The following is a 27,581-nucleotide window of genomic DNA, read 5'->3' as shown; positions in this document are numbered from 1 at the left end:
ATCCTTCCCAGTTGCCCTACTATCTTATCTACATTTACTATTGAGGTTTTTCATTAAGTCCTCTTTCTGCTGGTACGAAGGAAAATGTCTTTGTTTCATTTTTAGTTTTAATTTTTAATTAACATTTTCTAAGATATCTTAGCTTTAATCAAAATGCTTCTAAAGCGTGTTCAAAGGGTGGTCCCCAGATTGATGGTTTCAAGAACTGAATTGTATGTCAGTGGAGTTCAATAAATATTAACATTTACATGTTCAAGGTCCCATGGAAAAGGTAAGAGAAGACAGCATCATTCCCTGGAAGAACACACACTCCAATTATGCAAGCAAGACAAAACACACATTTGCACTGTGGTGTTCAATTTTTTTTTTTTAAAGCATAAAGCATTTGCTATGGTCTAAAAGCTTGTGTCTTCCCAAATTCACGTGTTGAAGTCCTTTCGCCTGATGTGATCGTATTAAGAGGTGGGGCCTTTGGAGGTGCTTGGGTCACGAGGATGCAGCCCTCCTGAATGGGTTTAGTGTTTTTTTTTTTTTAAGATTTTATTTATTTATTTGATAGAGATAGAGACAGCCATTGAGAGAGGGAACACAAACAGGAGGAGTGGGAGAGGAAGAAGCAGGCTCATAGCGGAAGAGCCTGATGTGGGGCTCGATCCCATCACGCCGGGATCACGCCCTGAGCCGAAGGCAGACGCTTAACCGCTATGCCACCCAGGCACCCCTGGGTTTAGTGTTCTTACAACAGACACCTTCCCAGACCTCTCTCAGCCCTTCCACCACTTCAGGGCACAGTGAGAAGATGCTGGCCATGAACCAGGAAGAGGGCTCTTGCTGGAATGAAAGTACCATGTTGGTTTCCTGTTGGTTACCTGATCTTGAGCTTCTCAGCCTCCAGAACAATGGGATATAAATTTCTGTGGATCATGGGCTACCCAGTCTCTCGTATTTTATTATAGCAGCCCAAATGGATCAAGACAACTCTCTCGGGGCGCCTGGGTGGCACGGCGGTTAAGCATCTACCTTCGGCTCAGGGCGTGATCCCGGCGTTCTGGGATCGAGCCCCACATCAGGCTCCTCCACTATGAGCCTGCTTCTTCCTCTCCCACTCCCCCTGCTTGTGTTCCCTCTCTCTCTGGCTGTCTCTATCTCTGTCGAATAAATAAATAAAATCTTAAAAAAAAAAAGACAACTCTCTCAGTAAAAAATATTTGAGCACTTATATACATGTGTTTATTTATTTATAAATTATCATAAATTATCCACACGTGGCAGTAATATGACTTGATTATATGTACCATAACATACTCAGTAGAAATTTAAAAGTTGCCAAATATATATAAATATAAATCCTAATATTTCCTTTCCAAACTCTGAAGGATCTTGGGGGCATTCACCGCAGTGCACACACTCCATTTTGGAAACCAGTGTTTCAGAAAACAATTTGTGCCTGTATACATACAATCAAGCACTAGGTTTTATATTACAGACAAAAAGTCCTTTAGAGAGAAGAGCAAACCTAGATTACCAGAACTAGTAAAGGAATTGGATGAAATTAAGAAACAAATATATTCAATAAATAGATGAAATAATAGAAAACATTTGCTTTGGGTACATGCTGTAGGCTATTAAGACGTAGAGAACATAAAACAACAATGAATATACAGAGGGGCAAGAAACACAAGACAGAAATTTAAACACTACCTCCTCGGGTAAAAAATGTTTTCCTGCCCACAGGTGGGTCTTTGCTGACATCTATGGGCTACAATTTGCCAGTGACTTTACTTAAGGATTTTACTATGCTTGTTTTTTCCCCTCCACTTAAAAAAAAAAAAAAGTTTTAAAATTTTGATATTTATACATTCATTTCTGTTTGTCAGTGACTTGATACTGGAAAAATTTCTCTTTATTGATTTATGAGTTGGCTGTGTTCCTGAAAGTCTTGACTCATGTTTTAAATAAGATGCATTCAACCATAAGCTTTGTGGGAAAGAGACTGCATCTGTCTTGTTCACTCTTATATCTACTTCAAATAGTATCAGATTCATGGTGGATATTCAAAAATGTCTTCTGAATGGTTGAAATATACTTCAAATCTTAGCATTTAAAGGCACTCTGTGATGAACCGTTTAATAAGGCTAATAAAGTTAAAACCAATTAATAGTCAGTAAATGATTATTTGGGTGGAACAAAGATTTTAATAATGGACAAAATTATCCTTTAAGCAAACCCATGGGGATAACTGAGTTGAATGGTTCAATGCAGATTTATATCTGGAAGACACCTCAGACGTAGTCTCATACCCTCCTATCACAGATAAGGAAAACCTACAGCTTAGACAAACTAGAAAAAGCTTGTGCAAGACCACACCACTATTTAGGGGCAGTTTTTCGATATGTGACGAATTATGTGTGATTATTCTTTTCCAGAAGGAGTTATTATAAGGTTTTCTTAAAGTAACAAGCCTCTCTTGCTACCAGAAACTATTCAAGCCCTTGCCTTCCTTCTGGAGCAATTACTAAAAGTTCCTAGCGTTTTTTCCTACATATCCACATAGAATTTTTGAAGAAGTGTGGCAACAGCGTTTTGGAATAACTGTTGATTCCAGGGACCAGAAAATTCCTACCTTTCTTCTAACCTTTTGAATTTCCAGCTCCCTCTTTCTTTCCACCACTTAGGAGTTCTGCCTAGTCACCACATCACTTATTCTAATTCAGACTCACAGATTTAATTTTTGCAATAATATACCGTTTTTGTAAAAAGCGATACCTGTTGATTCCTAAAAATTCAAGCAGTACAGGGCAAATATCAAGATAAGAGGAAATAATCACCTTGAATTCTTCCATTCGGAAACTATTGTTAAATTGTTATTATTATTATGACTTGAAAAGGTGACTATTATTCTCTGCATCTTCCGATTCCTGGGTGTAATGAGGAATAGATATATAGATATGGAAGTAAATGGGATAAATTTTAATTTTTACTCAAATAGGAAAAAGAATGGAATGGCACTTAAGAATTGCTGAAGTCCAGATAAATGTTTCTTCGCTGTTGATAGTACTAACTTCTAAATTATTCCTGAAATTTGGGAAAAATTTATTTATTTATTTATTTATTTATTTTTAAAGATTTTATTTATTTATGTGACGAGAGACAGCCAGCGAGAGAGGGAACACAGCAGGGGAGTGGGAGAGGAAGAAGCAGGCTCCCAGCGGAGGAGCCGGATGTGGGACTCGATCCCGGAACTCCGGGATCACGCCCTGAGCCAAAGTCAGAAGCTTAACGACTGCGCTACCCAGGCGCCCCTGGAAAAAAACTATAACAAAAATTAACCTAATAAAACTCTTACAAATACACCCAAATCAACATGTACATAAGTGCCCATTGTAGCAAAAACAAATGAACCAAGTAAAAGTAAGACAAACACACGCTCACAAAACAAACCACCATCCGGAAACCAACCTCAAGTCTATTAGGATTGGAATGGATTAATAAGTTGTGGTGCTTCCATACGATAGTACACCCTACAGCACTTCAAACGGATGAACCTGAACTGCACTGATCAACATGAATAAGACGAAAACATATAATGCTGACCAGACAAAAAGTTGTAGAAGAATACACATAGTCAGATGCCATCTTATAAAACTGAAAACTCTGTGTAAAACAATACTTGATGCTGTTTAAGGATTCACAAATGTTTAGTAAAAGTATTAAAACATGCATAGTAATGACAAAATTGACTTCATGCTGGGTCATTACATCTGGCGAAGGAGAAAAAGAAATGGAAGAGTCTGGAGACATCAACTGTGTTACAGACATGAACATCTTAAAAATAGATTTGAAACAGGGCAAAATATTAAGATTTAATAATCTTAATGGGTGTTTGGGCAATGGATATCCATTAATCTTTATGTTTAAAATATTTCATGATTAAGATACATTAAAATAAAAATCATAGAGATGAGCAAACTAATGGATTTTAAAAAATACTAAGCATAAAAACAAAGTCGGTTGTTACTGCCCAAAGATCTAGACATAATTAGTAATACCTGATTATGTTAGAACTAGACAAAATTAATTTAAAACTTACTCTATTATTTGTAAAGCAATTATAAGAATAAAAGTTTGATCAGAAAAGCAGATACTCTGTAATTGATAGCATGAAGGAACTGGGGTACATTTTACATTGTTATAGGTAATTTTTTTTTTAGATTTTTATTTATTTATTTGAGAGAGAGAGAGACAGAGATAGTGAGAGAGAAAGCACAAGCAGAGGGAGAGGGAGAAGCAGGTTCCCCGCTGAGCAGGGAGCCTGATGTGGGGCTTGATCCCCGGACTCTGGAATCATGACATGAGCCGAAGGCAGATGGCTAACCTTCTGTGCCACCCAGGTGCCCCTGTTATAGGTAATATTAAACATTTCTAACATGCAGAACATAGAGGGAACAATACCCACGCACCCACTACTCAAATACAGTTGTGCTGTTTGCACCTGACTTCAGTGCTACCTTTCTTTTCTCTCCTCAGTGCAATTACCGGTTTAAAATTAGTGCATGTCAGGGGCATCTGGGTGGCTCAGTGGTTAAGTGTCTGCTTCCGGCTTAGGTCATGATCCCAGGGTCCTGGGATTGAGTCCTGCATTGGGCTCCTTGCTCAGCGGGGAGCCTGCTTCTGCTCTGCCTGCCGCTCCCCCTGCGCTCCCCCTGCGCTCCCCGTGCACTCCTGCACTCGTGCTCTTGTGCTCTCTCTCTCTGGCAAATAAAATCTTTCAAAAAGAATTGTCAGGTTGTAGGATATTTGCACCCTTGAAATTTATTCAACATTACATATGCAAAATAAGTGGTTGAAATAAGCTGGAAAACTACTTAACCTTTCTACCATGAGTATATGCAAATTCTGATTTCTCTCCATCTTTCCATCAGCACTTGGTATCGCCAGGCTATCTACACTGAGATAATAAAGTTATTCTTCTATACTTTATTCCAACAGTTTTATTTATTCACATTTAGAACTTTAATTCATTTGCGATTTATTTTTGTATGGTGTGAATTAAGCTTTTGATTTTCACCTCCCGTGAACATAGCCAGTTTTTTTAGCACCATTAAATGACTTGTGCAGTAGTTCTCAAATTACGGCCAGAGGATCTCTGGGGAAGAGAGATTCCTGAGATTCTTTTATAAGGTCCACAAGGTTAAAGTTATTCATAATATGAAGATGTTATGTCTTTTTCATTTTCACTCTCATGAGTGAACAGTAAGAGTTTCCCAAAGGCTACAGTGGCATGTGGTGACATCATTGCTTTAACAGTTAATAAATTGTGTACTGTGAATTGTACTTTCTAAGATTTTCTAAGGTACTGAGTTTAGAGTATAAATACATACACTTGAAAAAATTCACTCAGTTTTTTTTCTCACTACTTCTGTGCTCCAACCAGCTCTTTTCAGTTACATCTGCTATAGTCTCTGTAATCTCATTATCTTCCAAGAAATCCAAAGATTTTAAAATTCCAAAGATTTTTTTTTTAAAGATTTTATTTATTTATGTGACAGAGAGCCAGCCAGCGAGAGAGGGAACACAGCAGGGGGAGTGGGAGAGGAAGAAGCAGGCTCATAGCGGAGGAGCCTGATGTGGGACTCGATCCCGCAAAGCCAGGATCACGCCCTGAGCCGAAGGCAGACGCTTTAACGACTGCGCTACCCAGGCGCCCCCCAAAGATTTTTCTGTACCTATACATAAATACGAGAATTGAGTTTCTTTTGTTTTGCAACAATATTAAAATATTTTTCAAAACCATTTTTAATTTTCAAAATGTTTTATGAAATGTATTATTTTAGAATTGAATATTTTATTCTAAAATAAAGGCTATTTATAATACATTTTCTTGGGTTTAAGGATGGATTGTTGGCTTAAAAAAAGATATCAGAAGACTTTTTCTTTTTTGAGAGAGAGAGCTCATGCGTGGTGGGGTGTGGTGGGGAGGGGCAGAGGGAGAATCTTAAGCAGCCTCCACGCAGAGCATGGAGCTGGACAGGGGGGCTGATCTCAAGACCCTGAGATCATGACCTCAGCTGAAATCAAGAGTCCGAGGCTCAATTGACTGAGCCACCCCGGTGCCCCTAGAGGACCCATTTTCTCAATCTGTGCCTATGTTGCCTATGTCTGAAAAAGATGAGACTGATATATCTGCAAGTTCTCTAACTCAGGGAAAGGAAGAATATGCTTCAAAAGAAACTGGGGAAAATTGTAACTGTGAAAAATGGCAAAAGGTACCCCTTCTTCAGCTTTATAGGTATCAACAATTTAACTTATTGTGTCTTATTCAACAGAATAGTTTCAAAAACTAACATGGTTCTGATTAGGTTATAGCATTATTTTGGGTCCAATCATGCAGTGTTCAAAGAAAAAAGGACTTAAATGTTTTAAATGTAGATGTTACAAACTCCATAAAAGCCTCTTACAGGAGAACTTATTATATCGCCTTGGCTGGAGGAGCTCCTACAATAGTAAAGAGACTAATAAAGCCTGGTCCAGGTGCATTGCTTCGTGAATGCCTGCCTGATGAAAAGACAGTATAAGAAAGCATCGTTCTACCACTTTCCAGTGTTATAGTAACTTGTCAAATTAAAGATTTAACTGCAAACATAAAGACTGAGTTAATATCTTATCTGAAAAGTTGTACCTTTGCCTTACAAAGGGACCAATCTGTAGATATGTCTGGACATGCTGGTTGGCTTGTACTCATTTGGTATCATTGCCAACTAATCATTGATCTTATTTTATGTGAGTGCTTGGCAACAAACACAGGGGTGATAAACCATTAACAGTGTTGTACAACCTTTTTTGAATCTCATGATTCTTCCTGCAACACCTGTGTTGACATTTGTACCGAGGGTGTGAGAACAGTGGTGGGTAATATGACCAGGGCCTTGGCAGGAATCAAGGTAAGAGCGTCAAATTGTTTTAGGACTCATTATATTCTTTACTATGACACCTCCACAGTTTTTTAAAAGTCAGTTTCACTAGAGAATGTCCTTGATGAAGGAATAGAAGATATTTTTATGAAATTTCAACTCTTGAGTACATTTTAAGAAATATTCTGGGATAAAATGAGAAGCATCCATCAAGCTCTTCTGCTACATGCTAAAATATGGGGGTTGTCTCTAGGGAAAACTTTGAGCCGCACGCTGAACTAGCTACTTTTTTTATGGTACACGTATTTTTTTTTTCACTTGGAAAAACAAACAAACAACTGACAGAAAATTGGTTATTCAGACTTGGGTATATGGGAGACATTTCTTGAGTATGAACAAAGTGAGATCATCACTTCAAGGAAAACAGCTGATTGTATCTGTTGCCAGTGATAAAATTTAAGCTTTTGAGTGAAATCAGAATTTTGGGAAGCTTGTATCTGCTACCATCGGGTACTTAAAAACTTTTCTGATGAGATTAGTGGCAATATTAATAAATATCATTTAAAAAGGTCGTGTATGAAGTGTGTTGACATTTCAAATATCTGCATCATTCAGCGAACTGATCTTCTCTAATGATCAATGCACGATTGCTGCAGAAGCATGTATGGGCAAAGAAATTATCTTAAAATGCAGGATAAGCCAATGGATTTCAAAGATTTCCTGTCATTTATCCCCTGAATCAGAAACTTTAGACTCACAGTCTTACCTTTCCCTCGAACACTTCATTTTATTACTCAATACTTAGTGTAAATTTCTCCTCCCAGAGAGCCTTAAGTATATTCCACCAACTTCAATACTATTTTTAATGTCTTCATTTAGAACTTTGGTAATTTTGCTTGTTTTATAATCAATGGCAAATCTCTAACACAGCAGAGAAGGCATTTCTTGATCTTGCTACTGCCTACCTCTCCTATGTCTCCCTGTTTCACTTTTTTCCCCAGTCCATTAATCTGATGATAGATATAGATCTTTATGAAAACATGCTGATTCATGACTGCCTGCCTTTACTTTCTTGTGGTTTCCTTTGTCTGGAATGTTCCCCTCCTACTGCTTATTTGGAAAATTCCAAGTTGCATCTATCAAAATTCCATTCAGATGTTTCCTTCTCCAGGAAACTTTTCTTGACCTGCTTCATACCAGTAAGAGTTAGTCCCTTTATTATTCTGGGTTACTTTGTAATTTTTTTCTATTGCTGTACTTATCCTTCTGTAATGTGTTGGCTTTCTGTAGAATTCTTGTTACAGAATGATCTTTTGGTTTGATGATGTTTACACACAAACACACACACATACACACACGTGTGTTTGTATATATATATAAGCATGTGTATATGTATATGTATTTTAAAGATTTTATTTATTTATTTAAGTGACAGAGAGAGAGAGAGAGAGCACCAGTGGGGGAAGGGGCAGAGGCAGAGGGAGAAGCAGACCCCCTCTGAGCAGGGAGTCCAGGGGGCTCAGTCCTGGGACTCGAGGATCATGACTTGAGCTGAAGGCAGACGCTTAACCGACTGAGCCACCCAGGCGCCCCTGTGTTTACCTATCCTGAGCCATCCCATAAGAAACAAGCCTGTGAAATCCCAGATTGGACTTCCTAAAACAGTGTTATTGAGAGGCTAACTTTTTAAAATAGAAACTTATGAAATTTTCTGGTCTTGCTATCACATCAGTTATTCTTTGGATTTGTTTTATATGATAGCCACTATGAACGCCGCTTTGAATTGGTTGCTGGAAAATTTCAAGCCAAAATTGTTGCCTCCCTCTAGATTTCATGATCTAAATTAGCTTCATTTCAGGCTTTAGCGAGGGGTCTTACTTCATAGGAACTGAAGTGTGGCAAAGTCCATTTTCCTATATTGATACTGGGAAGCAGGGTGGGAACCACTAATGTGCAGAATTTGCAGCCTGGAGTCAGTAAATCTCCTGTTTTACAATCCGCCTGCTGCTGTCTGGAGGATCCGTAAGTGCGTGATGCTCGGTGTTTGAGAAGCTTAGGGAAGCCATATGATTGTGTTTTCTCTTCTAATATATGCATTATTTTCCCCTTGGGAAGGGGTTGTTGGATAATTTTCAACTTTCCCAAGAAGCTAATTATTTCTTCCATTATTTGATAGGAGAATTTTTTTCTCACTTCCTGTGTAAAAGCATGGGTTAATCGTGGAAAGTGAGGAATCCAAGAGGATCTAGGACCTCAAACTCTAGCTGTTTTGGTGCAGAAGCTGCACGTTTCTTTTTTTTCTTTTTAAAAAATTAGATCTAATTTTTAATACAACCAAATAAGACTAGAAAAAGCACCATAGGGTTAATCAGAATGAATGCCTAAGGTCTGGTAAAAAATGAGACATAAACATGGAAACCAAATTGAAGGCTGTTGGAAAGAAAAAAGAAACACTGTTTCAGGGTTAGTTTACTGTTTCCAGTGAGCCTGAAATTCATGAAGGTGCAGTATGGATTATTTTTGTATAACCCAGATCATGTAACACAATTCTTTTTATTTTCCTCAAAACCTCTTCTTAATATCCATGATTTTCTGCATTTGAGGTCCCACACTGGGTCATAACATTGGAATGTAACTGTTTACTTCAATGTCTTTGTGAAATGCATTCTGCTACCTGCACGATATTTCTCATTTCTTGTTCCTTCGGCTTTGTGTATGTGTAAAACACGCTGTAGTGGGATTACATGTTGAATGCCAGCACGTTCATTTGTATCTCACGCTCATAAAACACATCCTCCAACGTCTTTCCTCCGCTGCCATCACCCACAGTCTCAAACAAAGGCTTATATAATACTCCATAACGGTCCGCTACTGTCCTCATCTGATCAGTTTTATGCTTGAGCTAACAGGTGCCACCCCTCAGGATAGAGCTCGCCCCGGTCGGGTAGAGGGTCTCCTGGTCATCTTTACTCAGTTCAGTGCCAAAGCAGTTAAGAGTGATAAAAGCACCTTTGGCAGCCTCAGACTCAAGAATAGGATGCATAATTTCTGACATCACCATGATTCTTACAGAATTTACGGAGGTAAGATGTGTACAGCTTATTGTACAGTAATTCAATATTCAGTTCATCTAGGTATTGTCAGACATACAGTCCGTACAGCTCCGTGTATGGGGAAGGAGATCACAGCCGATTTAGGCTGAAACAGCTCTGGATCCTGGTCAGTTCCTGAAGATTTGCTCTAGACTGGAAAAAAAAAAGTGCTACCTGTTATGAGGAGTTATCAGAAAGAAATCTATAGGCCGATAGTCAGGGTTTTCATGACTAGTCTCCTCTGGTTTTCAGTGGCTTTCAACACAGCATGCTCAGTCCCGTTTTAACAGCAGCAGTCAGCTAGATAACCCACGTAAACCCAGCAAGCAAACCCAAAGTGGGAGAAGGAGAGTAGGCTGCACATTTCTTGATTTAAATGCAAGGCCCTGGAAAGTTGACCAAGTGTACAGTTTCCACTGGAGAAAATGCCGATCAGTCTGTATGTCTTTAGAGTAGGAAATTTAAAGGCTGGGAGCCTGCTGCTTGTTTCTTGGTAATTGGTGTGGCTACACCGTGGGTATCAAGGAAAGGAGGCTCCTTTGGAAGGTGCCCTTAAATTATGATGAGGTCCTCATCTGGAGGATACTGGAAAATGAAAACTATCATCTGTCATGTTCAATAGAGCTCCTGTTTTTATTGATTCCAAGGGATTATTATTAACTCACATGAATCCAAGACAGGAGTCTCAAATACATAGTGTTGGGGGTGGGGAAGAAATTAACCAAGGTTCTTAATGCTTTAAATGTTCATAACATTTAAGAAAAATTCCAGACTGGGGTAAGGTCAAAGTACAGGATCTGTGAACCTGGGTTCTGGCTGTCACCCTGCTTTCAAGAGACTGCGGAGAAAAATTCCAATCTGTAAGTTACACAATTAGGTTAAGCAAGTTACCGAAATTAGCCTTCAGAGGATGGAATCATTTAATGATTTTCTACTTGGAAGAGTTGCCTTCCTTTCTTTTTTTTATTCTTCAAATTTTTATTTAAATTCTAATTAGTGAACATACAGCGCAAAATCGGTTTCAGGAGTAGAATTCAGTGGTTCATCATTTACATACAACCCCCAGCGCTCATCACAAGTGCCCTCCTTTTTTTTTTTTTTAAGATTTTATTTATTTATTTGACAGAGAGAGAGACAGCCAGTGAGAGAGGGAACACAAGCAGGGGGAGTGGGAGAGGAAGAAGCAGGCTCCCAGCGGAGCAGGCAGCCCGATGGGGGGCTCGATCCCAGGACCCTGGACTCATGCCCTGGGCTGAAGGCAGACGCTTAACGACTGAGCCACCCAGGCACCCCGAGATTGTTCTCTATCCTTAAGAGTGTCTTATGGTTTGTTTCTCTTTTTTCCCCCTCCCATATGTTCATCTGTTTTGTTTCCTAAATTCCACCTTTGAGTGAAATCATATGGTATTTGTCTTTCTCTGACTAATTTTCCTTAGCATAATACACTTTAGCTCTATCCAGATCATTGTGAATGGCAGGAAAGTTGCCTTGTAAATTAAAAAAGTATAGACTTATTATAAAACCTTAGTTCAAAAGTAAATACTATACTCTGATAAATGTAAGATGAAAAAGTACAAACTCGTGTAAAAATAACTAAGTTATAATGAATGCTTAAATAGTGGTCTTGTTTTTTTTTTAAATATAAATAATTTTTGTTCCTAAAAACTTTTTGTATGAAAAATGGGAAAATACAATCCTGGTTTAATATCCTCAGTGTCTTTGGTAAGTTATAAAATAAAAATCAGGTATGCAACTGGACTGTAGACCAATGATCAGTGGTCATAAAAAGACTTTAAAAATTTCTCTGCAGTGGGGCATCCAGCTGGCTCAGTCAGTGGACCGTGGCTGTTGATCTCAGGGTCATGAATTGGAGCCCCACGTTGGGTGTAGAGATTGTTTAAATAAATAAACTTAAAAATATCTCTGCACTAAAAATCTAAACTAGCACATAGAGGATTACTCAGTAAAGTAAATTCAAGAGAACTTAATTTTAATCTAAGCTTATTTAATATTCCTGAGCTGGGTAAACATTTTCATAAGTTACATTGTTTTGGGCATTTTGAGTTTAAATGATGTCCCTGCTCTGATTTCATCATGTATAAAACAAAAATACAGTCATAGCATTTTCGTCCATATAAAACCATGCCTTTTTTTTTTTTAAATATACTTTTGGAGGGGAGCAGTTTCAGGTTTACAGAAAAATTGTTTTCTGTATGAAAAATAGTTTTCATATGTTCCCTCACTCCCTAACTTGTCCCAAATTCCTCTGTCAGTAACATCTTGCACTAGTGTGGTATATTTGTTACAATTGATAAGCCAATGTCATTACATTATTTTAAAAAAATATTTCATTTATTTATTTGAGAGAGAGAGAGAGAGAGAGAGAGAGATCATGAGCAGGGGGAGGGGTAGAGGGAGAAGTAGACTCCCCACTGAGCAGGGAGCACAATGAGGGCTTTATCCTAGGACCCTGAGATCAAGACCTCAGCCGAAGACAGCCGCTCAACCAAGTAAACCACTCAGGCGCCCTGTTGTTACATTATTAAGTAAAGTCTGTAGTTTTACGTCAGGGTTCACTATTTGTATGGTACATTCTATGGGTTTTGACAAATGTGTAATTACATGTATCCACCACTTCAATATCATACAGAATAGCTTCACTGCCCTAAAAATACCTGAGCTCCATCTAGTCTTCTCTGCTTCCCTCTTTCCCGGTGAAACCCTGGTGATCACTGATTTTTTACTGTTTTTTTACTGTCTCCAGTTTTACCTTTTTCAGAATGTCATATAGTTAAGAATCACAGTAGGTAGCTTTTTCAGATGACTCCTTTCACTTAGCAATATGCATTTAAGTTTCCTCCGTGTCTTTTTGTGGTTGGATATCTCATTTTTAAAAAATTGTAATAATATTCCATTGTGTGAATGTACCAATTTTTTATCCATTTACTCACTGAAGGATATCTTGTTACAAGTTTTGGCAGCCCCCATCTTTTCAAATTGGAATGCTGCATTAAATGGACTGTCCTAAACTTCATTCATTTACCTTATAGAGCAGACTTTGTTATGTCTTCAATTAATGTCTAGAAGTTTGTGAATGTAGTCATGGGTGCTCAAATAGAGATACAGTTTAAATATGCAATATCACAAATGACATGGAATCCTCATGTTACTCCAATGACAGTATCTGGTGAAAGTTAAGGTGTCATATTTCTCAATTTTTTTTTAAAGATTTTATTTTTTTACTTGAGAGAGAGAGCTTGTGAGCACAAGCAGGGGGAGGGGCAGAGGGAGCAGAAGAAGCAGAGGGAGAGGGAGAAGCAGACTCCCCGCTGAGCAGGGACACTGGAAGATGTGGAGCTGGATCCCAGGACCCTGAGATCACGAAATGAGCTGAAGGCAGATGCCTAAACTACTGAGCCACCCAGGTGTCCCACAGACAAATTTTTAATATTAATGGTGATTATATTTTTCTTTAGTATTAACCTAATGTCAACTTCTAAAATCTCTAATTGACTTTAGGACCTTGGTCTGGTATCTTCTGCCTACACGATTGCCGCACTCGAGTGTGTGTTCCACTTCTCAGATGTCTGTTAACATTTTTCACGATTGTCATGACTGGATAGACAACTAAAAAACAGTAAAGAGAAGAGCTTACACTTCTAACAGCCGTTGTGTCACTTTCTGCTGAAGGTACTGTGAAATCTTTAAATCTAGTTAATACCCAACTAACATTTTCTTACGGGAATTCAAAGCTGTACTAATGATATTCATTGGACTGTTAGAACAATTCAGGAAGGATTGAGGTTTCTAAATGCTGAGGTGGTTTTCACATTCCATTTAATATCAAGGGAGGAATCTTTATGCTCTGTGAGGCAATCTGTGTAGAGCAGCTGGGCAGTTGGAGTTGAAAATTTTCCTAAACGTTCAAGATATGGAAGTGATCTGATTTTAGGGAATGGGTATTTCTTTCTTTTCTTTTTTTTTTACCCTAGAGAGAAAAAGAAAGAGGTTCCTGGCTTGCATGTAGAACTTACTTGCTGTGCTTTATTCAACATGGCTCTGTGTTTGTACCAGTGTTTGTAACAGTCTCCAAGAGTAGCAATCTTCAAATTGGGGTTTTGTATTTTCTGGGGTATCAGAAATTTTTCCAAGGGGGACATAGGCACAGAAAATTTTAAGGGAATCTAGACTCCCAACATCCATGTGCACACGCTTGAAAAAGTGATGTGCTTAATCAAATGCTTGGTGTTTTAAGCCCCTTTAAAAATTAAAAGTGACATGCTTATGACTGCTCTTACAGTACTCAATCTCTTTTTCCCGTGTTACAAGAGGAAGGTGTACCACTTACCTATCCAAGATATAATTATGGTGCCTTGACCTGGGAATAAAATACTTCTGAGTACCAAAGAAAAGGACAGTTCAAAACCTGTAGCCATGAAGCCTCCTTTAACCACAAGTTTGTGTCCTTCTATATTTCTGTGAAGGGCACTGATCCTCAACAATTTTGTCCCTCAGGGGAGACACCTGGCAATATCTGCAGGCAGTTTTTTATTGCCATAACTGAGGGCCTGGGGATCAGTGCTAGAGGGGAGAGGTGGGGAATGCTGCTAAAGGTCCTGCAGTGCACGGGATACCGGATAATGAAGAATTTATTCAACTCCAAGTGTCAATAATGCTCTAGGTTGAATAACTTTATGTTAAGGGTGATATGTGGCGTAAGAAATGGGAATGTTATGGCCTGTGTTACATTATTCTGGATTTGCATAATTCCTCAGGGGAAAGTTTGGAAGGCTAAAAAATTACATCTGATAACCTTAAGGCTTCCTTTTCCTTCTCTTTTTAAGATTTTATTTATTTGAGAGAGAGAGCACACACAAGGAGGGGGGGCGGGGCATTGGCAGAGGGAGCAGGAGAAGCAGACTCCTTGCTGAGCAGGGAGCACAAGGTGGGGCTCATCCCAGGACTGAGTCGCTCAGACGCCTGGAAGGTCCTTTTCTAATTTTAAAGGACTGATGGCTCCTTAGCATTGGCAAGAAATGCTGATGGTGGTGCTTTTTAAATTTCATTCAGCTGACAAATTCATGGCAAGGTTCCAATCCTTTTCTGTTTTGGGATTAGAATATTCTCAATTTAGGGGCTCCTGGGTGGCTCAGTTGGTTAAGCATTTGACTCTTGATTTCAGCTCAGGTCATGATCTCAGGGTCATGAGATCGAGCCCTGCATTGGGCTCACGCTGGGTGTGGAGCCTGCTTAAGATTCTCTCTCTTTCTCCTTCTGCCCCCCCACCCCCACTCGCAACCGTGCTCTCTTTCTCTCTAAAAATTAAAAAAAAATCTCAATTTATAAAAATCATGCAAAGAAATAGTAACTTGCAACAGAGTTCCCTAAGAACTAACAGACCTACTCACTCGTTGTCTCATCTGTAGTTCACTTGCTTATTGTTGCGTGATTCGAATCAGTGAAGGCGAAAGTCTCGACATTTACTTCTGACAGGTCACCATCATATTTTGGAGTAAAATAAACACATATTGGGAGTACTTTAATATATGTTTTCTCGAGCTTATTCTGACTTATAGGAGAAATATTTTTATTGACTTTTACCAAATATTATGGGATAATATAAAGACATTTTTCTACTTGGGTATAGGTCTATGATATACTGTTACTTCTCTGCTCATTTATTTATTTTTATTATATGCCTACTAGATTCAGGTTAATCTGATGGAAATATTTTGTGGATTCTGCTGTAAATAATTCACATAGCAATCAGAAATAGAATTTCTGTAAACTTACACTGAGTAATGATCTAACACCTTCTCTTCATTTTGCAGTTAATTTCCACTAAGTAGCTTAAATCGTGTTCTTAAAAGCAGAAATCCACTTATGTGGGGATACAAAACAAAATGTTCCAAAATGTAGTCTTGGTTGTAATGCTCTAAACTCTAGAAATCCAGGTTCATTTATTTGGGATTAATTTCTTCCCCTTGGATGTTGATACACTGTTCTATACCTCTCAAATGCATAATTACAAAATAAATCATTTTCTACAGTCAAATGAAATTACACACATACACATACACAATAGTTTAGTGCCCATCTCTTTGTTATAATTTTTTTAAAAGATTATCTATTTACTTGATGGAGAGGGAGACAGCCAGTGAGAGATGGAACACAAGCAAGGGGAGTGGGAGAGGAAGAAGCAGCCTCCTAGCGGAGGAGCCTGATGTGGGGCTCGATCCCAGAACGCTGGGATCACGCCCTGAGCCGAAGGCAGATGCTTAACGACTGAGCCACCCAGGAGCCCCTCTTTGTCATAATTTTCAAATGCACTTCCAGATGACATAAAAAAATGGGGGAAAGGTCTTTATTCAGAACCTATTGATTTTTAATTTCCAAAATCTGTGGGTTTGTTTCTTTCTAACCCCAGTTTCATCCAATTTGAGTTTCACAAACAAGATGCCTCTAACAGTTATTTCCTAAGAATTTTAAAAGCCTTTTTGGTATACTTCTAAGAACTGAGAAAGTGAAAGAAACTAACGTGTAAAAATAGCTTTGCAAATCAGGTAGTTTCTAATTCTTTGCTTCAACAAAATTGAAGAAGAACTCTACATTTGAGTTGTGAGATTGTTCAAAATAGTATTTAATAATAGCTCACCATGTGAGTGTTGGCATATAACTAAGAAGAAATTTTAAAAATGGGGTGAAGTTGCTACAAAAAATTCCTTCCATTCTTATACTTATTCTGTTTCCATACTTGTATATGTGGATAAGATTTTTTTAGTTCTTTATGTTAAAATATTTTTAAAGGAATAGAAATCATATGGAACTGGGTTCATAAGAACAATAAATAACTTTCATCAACATGAAGTTGGGAAAATAAAGCCCCTATCCATCTCTGTAAAAGAAACATTTCCAGTTAAATTTTACTTTAAAAAAATTTACATGTTTACCCAAATCTGTATTATTTATATTATTTTGATCAATTATTTCTAATAATTTAGTACTATCTTAATTCATCTGACTTTTCAAACACTTAGATCAGGAAAGAAAAAATTTATTTTAAGAACATATTTTATTGGAAAGAAGCATGTTAGATGGATCAAGAAAATATTTCTAAGACCAAAAATATATTATATTAGAATGTTGGGCCAGGGTTGAGAAAAAATAATTCTATAGGGGGAGGAAAACAAAAATATGAATTCAAAAGAAAAAAAAGGAGCAATGTAAAATTTCCAACTGTTCAGGAAGAGGTTGTGCATTTTAAAAATTAGTGATGGCTGTCAACACATTATGGTGATTAGATTCCACTGGACACGTGACAAGGTGATTAACAGTTTTATTTAAATGTGTTAATACATGTGGTGTGTTGGAAATTATATTCTTTGCAACTCTTTAGATCCATGCTGAGAATTTCAGGCCCACCTAAGCCTGTGGGAGGAGGCATATGTTTCACAACTCTCTCCAGGGACATGTGAAGGAAAGACCACTGAGTTCTTATTCCCCCTTCTCGGGTTCCCCTAATCGGAAATGGACAAGCACTTGGAGGAGAGAACCTATAGGTGTCAGCAGAGACATGAAGGAGTGGACAGTTTTGTCAGTTCTCTACCAAATAGCCCTCTCAAACTGAGGAAGGAAACATGAATGGAAAGACACACTAGTCTTGAAGCCCTTGGTATTCTGGAAGGCCCCAAAACCCGAATTACTAAATGCCAAAGCTCTCTTTTATACAGTAAGTTCTTTAATTTTTAGCGATTCTTCCCCCACTGCGAAGACCCAATTTTTTCCGTCCCTCACAATTTTCATTCCTCCCTCTTATTTACATGAAGATGACCATATTACCCCCTTTCACTACTTGGAAGAGAAAATGACCTGTGTGAGGCCAGTGGGGAAGTGGGAGTTAGGAGGTTGTAGAGCAAACCATTAGTCTTATACTTGAAGTGGTACAAACATTTAAATGTCAGGGCCAGAGCAAAATCGGGAAACAATGCAGGAAAAGAGGCACAAGTCCCTGGCCTTAGAGGACTGTAGTCCTAGAAGTCTGTCCTGAAGCAGTGGCTTTCCTCTAAAGCACCACGCATCTGGGGTCCACACCAAGTTTCTTTGACTCCAGATTTGCTCCTCATATTTGCCTGGGGTGGATATCCCTTTTGATTACCCAATCACATCACTGTGTAGCACCATTTAAACACTTACACATGCTTGCTTAGAGTTTTCTTTGTTCATTTATTTAATTTTTAAAAAAGATTTTATTTGACAGAGATAGAGACAGCTAGCGAGAGAGAGAACACAAGCAGGGGGAGTGGGAGAGGAAGAAGCAGGCTCATAGCGGAGGAGCCTGATGTGGGGCTCGATCCCATAACGCTGGGATCACGCCCTGAGCCAAAGGCAGACGCTTAACCGCTGTGCCACCCAGGCGCCCCATTTATTTATTAATTTTAAAAGATTTTATTTCTTTTTTTTATTTTAAAAGATTTTATTTATTTATTCGACAGAGATAGAGACAGCTAGCGAGAGAGGGAACACAAGCAGGGGGAGTGGGAGAGGAAGAAGCAGGCTCCTAGCGGAGGAGCCTGATGTGCGGCTGGATCCCATAACGCTGGGATCACGCCCTGAGCCGAAGGCAGACGCTTAACCGCTGTGCCACTCAGGCGCCCCAAAAGATTTTATTTCTTTGAGAGAGAGAGCACGGGCGGGGAGGAGGGGCAGAGGGAGAGGGACAAGCAGACTCCCCACTGAGCAAGGAGCCAGACTTGGGGCTCCATCCCAGCACCCAAAGGCAGACACTTAACCAACTGAGCCACGCAGGCACCCTGTTTATTTGTTTTTGATCAAGTCTGGGACCTGGTTTCCTCCCATTGAATCACAGAGGAAAATTTTGGGAAATGCAAGAAGAGAGTTCTTGAAGTGGATCTCTTGAATTTAAGGTAACCATTTCTCAGGTTCCTGGGTGCCCTTCTGGTCACTCTCCGAGTATCTGGCTCAGCTTTCCCCTGGCCGGTGAAGAAGCAGGGGAGATCCGACAGCAGACCTGGCCTGCGAAGCTCAGCCGACAGGCGCTGGCCCTCCCTGGTGGAGCCTGTCATTGGGCACTGAGACTCCGGGAAAACGTGTACTGCAGATTTTGCAATTCTCCATCTTGACTGCTTCTCAGACTGACCATGAGGATGTTTTCACCAGCCTCTTGCCACACCTCCTCAGACCCAAGCAGCTGTAGGAGCTCACTTGCATGTGCTGACCCCCCAGGCCTGGCTTCCTGACCACACTGTGTGCCGGCCAGGCTGACTTGCCTTCCCGAAGGGCATACTCCCTTCCATCCTGTGTCGCGCATCTGTGAGTCACCCTAGCCTAGGAGTGGCGGGATACTGTGACCCTCACATACTTCGTGTGGGAAACTCACCAGTCAAGCTGAAGAGGCCTGGTATCCTCACCCGCGTTTACTCAAGCTTTTCATCCAAATCATTCAAATTCCGCCCTAATAGCCAGAGCACCGCGGACAAGCAGGCCGGCATTTATGTCCGTGGTGATTATAAGGCCAGGAAGGCGGCTCTGAGAAGGGAAGAGGAGAGGGCTTATGCTTGTCCCTAGGCTGGGACTCTGGTCTTGCTAAGGCACCCTGCCCCAGCCTGAGTTCCTGGTCTGAGAAGAGACTTCCTTTCCCACGTGTCCCTCCGAACCTCGTCTCAGGCTGAGGGACACGGCGTGAGGCCCAGAGGCTGGTGCGAGAGAGAAGAAGGCTGTGGCACAAAGGCAGGCCACCTCACGTTAAAGGAACGAGTTACGCACCCGGACAAACGTGATGAGAACGGAGGGAATAGATGTCCGACTCCAAGTATTCTCCAGGCACCCTCCCCAAGGGCCTGGATCCCTTTCACCGATCCCGCGAGGACAAGAGCACTCGCGCGTCGCCTACCAGTAGAGGGTCTGAGTAAGGGTCTGGGCAGACCTCCCCTCCTCTCCCGTCGGGGACGAGACCCATTCTCACTGCTCTCCCCACCTCGCTCCAAGGCGCCACGGAGAGAATCGGAGAGAAACCTAGAGGTCCGTATCCCTTCCTCACTGCCCCAGCTGGGTGATGCCAGGGGGACACGATTACGTCCCCAAATCTCACCCTGCATTAGCGTCACCTGCGCCTTCTTCGGGTATTTGCAGAGAGCGCCACTGGACGCCCTCTTCCTCCAGGCAGGCGCTCCGGGACAACAAGGGACCTCCCCTGGAGCCTCGGGTTTCCAGCCGCAGTGACCGCTTCTGTCCAGGTCGTCGCACCGGGCGCTGGCATTTCAGTGAGGGCCATCCGAGGCGCGGAGCAGCGGGGCCCGCCAGGTGTCTCCCTGCGGGCGCTGCTGCAGGTGAAAGACCGAGTTCTCGGAAAGCGCAACCGCGGGCTCGCAGGGGCGCGCCGGCCCCGCCCACCTCAGGCCCTGGCTATGATGAACGTCAGTCAGAGCTCGGCGCGGTGGGGGCGGGGGGAGCGCTGCGGGAGCCCACTGCTTAAAGCCCTGCGGGGTTAGCACTTGTTCTCTGGAGAAGTCTCTTCTCCGGGTGCCGTAGGGCAGTCCAGCGACGACCTGAGAGGCCCAGGCCTCAGTCACCATCCCCGAGGTTCTCCCAGCTTGTGTGCGCTGCTCCTGCTCCCAGGGCCGGGATCCCTGTACTCCGCTTCGCCCGCCTGCAGTCTTAGCTCCCAGGCTCCGCCCCGCATCCCCCGGGCGCGGGGCAGCCAGGCCCGGGATCCGCGGCCGAGAAACACTGTGTGTGGCCTGGGAGTCCCTGTGCGGCTGCTGTGCCCGCGACCTGACTCCCACCTCTCCAGGCCCTGAGCGGCTGCGGCCCAGCAAATTAGCGCCCGCGGGGAGGGACGGGGGTGTGCAGGGCGGGGGAGGGAGAGAGCTGGACGAGGAGGAAGAGGCGGCAAAGTGGGGAAAGGGGCAGGGGACAGTGGGAAGAGCGCGGGGGAGAAGGTTGTGGGGGAGGAGGAGTGTTAGCAGCTAGCGAAAGCTCTTTCTTCTCGTGGTCCCACTCCGGTGGCTTCTCACCTCAATTCCCCTCTCATCTGCTCACCTCTGCGGGTGAGAGGAGCAGCGGGGGGATTTCAAGAAGCGTTCTCGGGTTCTTCCTGTGCTGCAGCATGAAACAGGGACTTCGAATCTAAGTCCACTTCAGCTTAATTGGTAAATGCTAATCTTGACTAATCCTGGTATCTTCCCCATTGGCAGGTGGAAGGGAGGGACGTCATCTGTTCATGAATGGAATACTTTGAAACCGCAGGTACCATGGATGTGGAAATATGGAGTCGTGGGAATCCCCAGCACTGGTCACACTCCTAAGTCCACTTCCAAATCTCGTTCACGACACAGAATGGAATAAGTAATATATAAATACATAATAAAAATGTATATATTTATATACAACATTTTATTTATAAATATATAATACATAGTAATATAAAATTTAAATTATATATAAATATATACATATATATTTAGTGGAATGGAATAGAATAAAATAGATCAATGTTCACAGATGTTGGAGAGGATGTGGAGAAAGGGGAACCCTTTTACGCCGTTGGTGGGAATGCAAGTTGGTACAGCCACTTTGGAAAACAGTGCGGAGGTCCCTCAAAAAGTTAAAAATAGAGCTACCCTATGACCCAGCAATTGCACTATTAGGTATTTACCCCAAAGACACAGACATAGGGAAGAGAAGGGCCATATGCACCCCAACGTTCATAGCAGCATTGTCCACAATAGCTAAACTATGGAAGGAGCCGAGATGCCCTTCAACAGAGGAATAGATAAAGAAGATGTGGTCCATATATACAATAGAATATTATTCAGTCATCAGAAAGAATGATTATTCAACATCTGCATCAACATGGATGGGACTGGAGGAGATTATGCTAAGTGAAATAAGTCAAGCAGAGAAAGACAATTATCATATGGTTTCACTCATTTATGGAGCATAAGGAATAGCAGGGAGATTGATAGGAGAAGGAAGGGAAGAATGAAGGGGGGCGGTAAACAGAAGGGGGAATGAACCAGGAGAGACTATGGACTCTGGGAAACAAACTGAGTGTTTCAGAGGGGAGAGGGTGGGGGGATGGGCTAGCCTAGTGATGGGTATTAAGGAGGGCATGTATTGCATGGAGCACTGGGTGTTAAACCAAACAATGAATCATGGAACACTACATCAAAAACTAATGATGTACTGTATGGTGCCTAACAACATAATAAAAAATAAAAAAAATAGATCAATGTTCAATGCCGATCACCATGCTAAATGACCATTAGATTTGAGATGGGATAGAATAAAATAGAACAGAAAATGCCAGCATGTATCACAGGCAGTGAGCATAACCATAGTTTCATGTAATATTTGTTTCTTTTAAACATATGTGTTTATGTTTGTGTGTGTTGCAATTTATATATATATAAATATACATACATTAGAAAAAAGTTTGAAAAACACTGATCCTTCTCTTAGAACTGAACTCCTGGTGCCCTTGCTCCCAAAGTAACCCAAGGCTTTCTCCCTGTGAGCCCTGCCCTCCCCCCACCCCTTAGATTCATCTATAAGGAAAAGAGCCCTAAGCCAAAGAGTGACATTTCTTCAGGACATGGTAGGTGATAGAAAGGAGCTTTGAGGGTACCACACAATGATCTACTCACAATTTTTCAGTTACACTGAATCCTTTTTCCTGCAGAAAAAATTGAATTGACTGTTGAATATCTTCCCACAAAGGAAACACAAGCCCCGATGGCTCTACCAGTAAGTCGCAAGGTACACTCAGAGAAAAAATAATTCCAATCCTACAGAAGTCTTTACAGAACATAAAAAGAGGATATAGCCCCTCCTCATTTTATGAGGCTGGTATAACCCTTACACTAAAAACTTGACAGAGACCCTACAAGAAAGGAAAATTATAAGTCAATCTCACCCATGAATACAGATTTTAAGAAATCCTGAACACAGTTCACATGGACTCTCACACAGGAAAAATACATCTCACACTCAAATAAAAGAGGAAATCATTAATTTCTTGGGAAAGCTGAAGGTTGTACAGTAGCACTTGTCTTCCAAGGAAAAGAAAGGACAACATGCAGACATCTAGAAGAGAGAGGAAAAAAAAATCACACAGCTTCCATATGATTCTTCACTGCAAAAAACAACACAGAACCTCTGTGTTCTGCATTGTGTATTTAAACCCAGCTGGGTTATTCTTAGTGCTCTCCATGGAGATTGTCTCCATCTTAGCCTCATTGTTCTTTTTTTAATTAAAAAATTAAAAAAAATTTAAAAGATCTTATTTATTTATTTGAGAGAGAGTGCACACACAAGCCAGGGAAGAGGCAGAGAGAGAGAGAAGCAGACTCCCTGCTGAGCAGGGAGCTGGTGCGAGGTTTGGGGCTCAATCCCAAGACCTTGAGATCATGACCTGAGCAAAAGCCAGATGCTTAACAACTGAGCCATCCAGGCACCCTTTAGCCTCATTTTTCTCAAAGAATCACTTACTTCAAATCAGATAAAATTATAACTCGATCAACTTAGGAGAACGAATGATAGAACCTAATACAGAAATTGCAATCATTCTACTCGATCAGTTCTCGAAATATGGTCTCTGGATCAGCAGCTTCAGCATCGCCTGGAAATGTATTAAAACGCAAAATCTCAGGTCTAAACCCAGACCTAGCCCTGAATTAGAAACTCTGGATGGGGGGGGTGTCCCAGGAATCTGCATTTTAACAAGCCTTCTAGGTGGTCCTGGTGCACTTTAGGTGGTCCTGGTGCACTCAAGTTCGGGAGCTCCTGCTCTGATTCAGCTGCTAGCACACTCACAGATAACGCTCCACTTGGACCCATGCCACCAGTGACTTCTGGCAAAAACCTTTAGATAAAATCAACAACACAATAAAATACCATAATTTTCTTACTTTTGAATAGCTCTGGATTTTTAGTGAGAATAATTCATTAACAACAAAGTTTTGAGCCAGCTGGGAAAGATCACAGAGGTAAGTATTTTCCCGTAGAGGCCCAATGCAGATTTTTCTTCATTTGGCTTTTTAAATTAAAAATCTTTTAACATGTTTTATTGTGGGCTCATTTTTAGGCTCAGCATGCAACCACCCTCCTTATACCTCCACTCTCTGCTTGGTTTGTCCAACAGTCTCTCACATTTTCTTTAATAAAAATTCCAGGAGAACCATCTTATTCTGTGTGTGTGAGTACAGGGAAATGCCAATCTTTTCTGGTTTGACAGAAAAATTCATAAGTAATTTTACCTTCTTGTAGATGAAGACGTTAACTCAACACTATTATAAGAACACGAAATTATTAAGAAAGGTGAGTAATCAAAATTAGAGATGTTTTATAGGTCAAGGTCATTTTATCAGGTCTCACCCCAAATCTTTGAAGTCTAGGGGTTTGAAAAAATTATCCTTGTTAGAAATATCATTTATAGGGGCGCCTGGGTGGCACAGCGGTTAAGCGTCTGCCTTCGGCTCAGGGCGTGATCCCGGTGTTATGGGATCCAGCCCCACATCAGGCTCCTCCGCTATGAGTCTGCTTCTTCCTCTCCCACTCCCCCTGCTTGTGTTCCCTCTCTCGCTGGCTGTCTCTATCTCATAAATAAATTAAAAAATCTTAAAAAAAAAGAAATATCATTTATAGGGGCACCTAGGTGTCTTAGTCGTTAAGTGTCTGCCTTCTGCTCAGGTCATGATCCCAGCATTCTGGGATCGAGCCCTGCATTGGGCTCCCTGCTCAGTAGGAAGCCTGCTTCTCTCTGTCCCACTCCCCCTGCTTGTGTTCCCTCTCTCACTGCCTCTCTCTTTGTCAAATAAATAAATAAAATCTTTTAAAAAAGGAAATATCATTAATAAGAAAGTTTTGTGTTAAAAACACATTGTTCTCCCCAGCCTTGGGGACAAGAAAGAACATTTATTTTTTCTTTTTATCTTGCTGAGAATGTTGTTGCTGGCATTTCAAGGCTAAGAACTGAAATTCCATTATTGGCATTGGGTTAAAAAAAAAAAAGGCATACCCTGTTAGAGAGTAAAATTTTACAATATGAAACGGAAAATGATACATTAGGTTTACTTAGGCAGGGAATAGGGGACTTTCAACGACAGCTGAAAAGAAAGGAAAGTAGGAAGAGATGAAAAGGAGCGTAAGAAGGAAGAAAGAAAGCTTTCATTATTCATAGGTGATATGATTGTCTACAGAGAAAATACAAAATAATCTAAGACGTAAGATTTAGTAAGAGAGTTTAGCAAGGTGTTTAGAGAGAGACACAAAAAGTCAATTGCATTTTTCTATCAAACAAAAAGGTAGGAAATGTGACAAAATGGTCCCTTTTGATAGTAACTTACAGTAATACTTAAAGTCATCAAGAATAAATTATCAGAAAGAAAGGACATGCAAGATCCTAATGAGGAAAATTAAAAACGTTGAAAGACAGTGGTGAGGTCCTGTATAAATGGAGAGATACACCATAATCATGGTTAAGAAGCCTCAATATTATAAAAATGTTAGTCTTCCCCAATATGTTCTATAGCTTCAACATAATTCCTAGAAGGATCTCTCCAGGGTATTTTATGGAATTTAGACAAACTGATTTTAAAATGAAACAAAGTAGTGCAAGGTTAAGAAAAAGCAAGATACTACTGAAGGCTGATATAATAGTGTCACTAAGACCTTGCACTATTGATGGTGGCAGAGTGTGTAGGCACCTGGACCAACAGAACAGAATGGAAAGATGGCATCAGGGCTTCTTGTATGTGAAGAGAGGGCATTAAAGACAAATGGGTAAAAGATGTACTATTCAATAAGTAACAATGGGTTAATTGGATATACATTCATCACCATTAAAAATAAATTCCAAATGAACAATGTACTAAAATATTAAAACAAACATTAAAAGTTTCAGATGAAATGTAAAAGAAATAACTGTATGACTTTAAGGTAAGGCAATATTTATTACATAAGACACACACAATTTAAAAAAATACATAATGCAGCTAATAACAAACATAAAGGAAATAATTAACAGTAATACAATAATAGTAAGAGACTTTCACACCCCACTTCCATCAATGGCTAGATCATCTGAAGAGAAAAATCAACAAGGAAACAGTGGTTTTGAATGACACATTGGACAAGTTGAGTTTAACACATATATTCAGAACATTCCACCCTAAAACAGCAGAATACACATTCTTTTCAAGTTCACATGGAACATTTCCAGAATATGTCACATGTTAGGCCACAAAATAAGTCTCAACAAATGAAAAAAGATTGAAGTCATACCATGCATCTTTTCCAAACATGATGTTATGAAACTAAAAATTAACCGCAAGAAAAAATCTTGGAAGAACACAAATACATGGAGGTTACATAACAGGCTACTAAACAATGAATGGGTCAACCAAGAAATTAAAGAGGAAATAAAAAAATACATGGACACAAATGAAAATGAAAACACAATGGTCCAAAATCTTTGGGATTCAGTAAAAGCTGTTCTAAAAGGGAAGTTTGTAGCAATACAGGCCTACCTCAAGAAGGAAGAAAAATCTCAAATAAACAACCTAACCTTACACTTAAAGGAGGTATAGAAAGAACAACAAACAAAACCCAAAACCGGTAGAAGGAAGGAAATAATAAAGATTAGACCAGAAATAAATGAAATAGAAAGTAAAAAAACCCCAATAAAACAGATCAATGAAACCGGGAACTGGTTCTTTGAGAAGATCAACAAAACTGATAAACCTCCAACCAGACTCATAAAAAATGAGAGAGAGGACTCAAATCAGCAAAATCAGAAAGAAAGAGGAGAAATGAAAACCAACACCACAGAAATACAAAGGATTATAAGAGAAAATTATGAAAGACTGTATCCCAGTAAATTTGACAACCTAGAAGAAATGGATAAATTCCTAGAAACATAAAAACTATCAAACCTGAATCAGAAAAAAATAGAAAATTTGAACAGACAAATTACCAGCAATGAAATTAAGTCAGTAATCAAAATGCTCCCAGCAAACAAATGTCCTGGACCAGATGGCCTCATAGGGGAATTCTGCCAAACATTTAAAGAAGAGCTAACACCTATTCTCAAAACATTCCAAAAATAGAAGAGGAAGGAAAGCTTCCAAATTCATTCTGGGAGGCTGGCATTATCTTGGTACCAAAACCAAATAAAGACACTACAGAAAAAGAGAACTACAGGCCAATATCTCTGATGAACATGGATGTGAAATTCCTCAACAAAATATTAGCAAACTGAATCCAGCAATACATTAAAAGAATCATTCGCCACGACCAAGTAGGATTTATTCTCGGGTTGCAAGTGTGGTTCAGTATTTGCAAATCAATCAATGTGATACATCACATCGACAAGAGAAAGGATTAAAACCACATGATCAATAGATGCAGAAAATGCATTTGGTAAAGTAAAACACCTATTCATGATAAAAACCCTCAACAAAGTAGGGACAGAGGGAATATACCTCAACATAATAAAGGTTGAATATGAAAAGCGCACAGCTAACATCATACTCAATGGTAAAACACTGAGAGCTTTCAT

At 40.2% G+C, this 27,581-nt stretch overlaps 1 long non-coding RNA gene and 1 pseudogene across 3 annotated transcripts in view; one reads left to right on the top strand and one right to left on the bottom strand.

Moving 5' to 3' along the window:
* The first annotated feature begins 6,837 nt into the window (after positions 1-6,837).
* The window catches only part of LOC148107341 (uncharacterized), a 28,312-nt gene continuing 7,568 nt past the window's right edge, over positions 6,838-27,581 (top strand). The window contains exons 1-3 of one of the 3 annotated variants that reach the window (XR_015722622.1): positions 6,855-6,941; positions 13,523-13,693; positions 18,943-20,426. This is a non-coding gene — a long non-coding RNA (uncharacterized LOC148107341). Of the gene's footprint in view, positions 6,942-13,522; positions 13,694-18,942; positions 20,427-27,581 lie in introns of those variants that run through there. The other 2 variants (XR_015722621.1, XR_015722623.1) reach the window with 2 other exon arrangements.
* Positions 9,528-12,689, bottom strand: LOC123791053 (V-type proton ATPase subunit d 2 pseudogene; annotated as a pseudogene).

The sequence above is a fragment of the Ursus americanus genome, chromosome 32 (assembly GCF_024610735.1).
Source record: "Ursus americanus isolate L20-20 chromosome 32, mUrsAme1.1.p, whole genome shotgun sequence".
Lineage (NCBI taxonomy): Eukaryota > Metazoa > Chordata > Mammalia > Carnivora > Ursidae > Ursus > Ursus americanus.
Note: the sequence above shows the minus strand (reverse complement) of the source record. Positions and strands in the feature narration are given on the sequence as shown.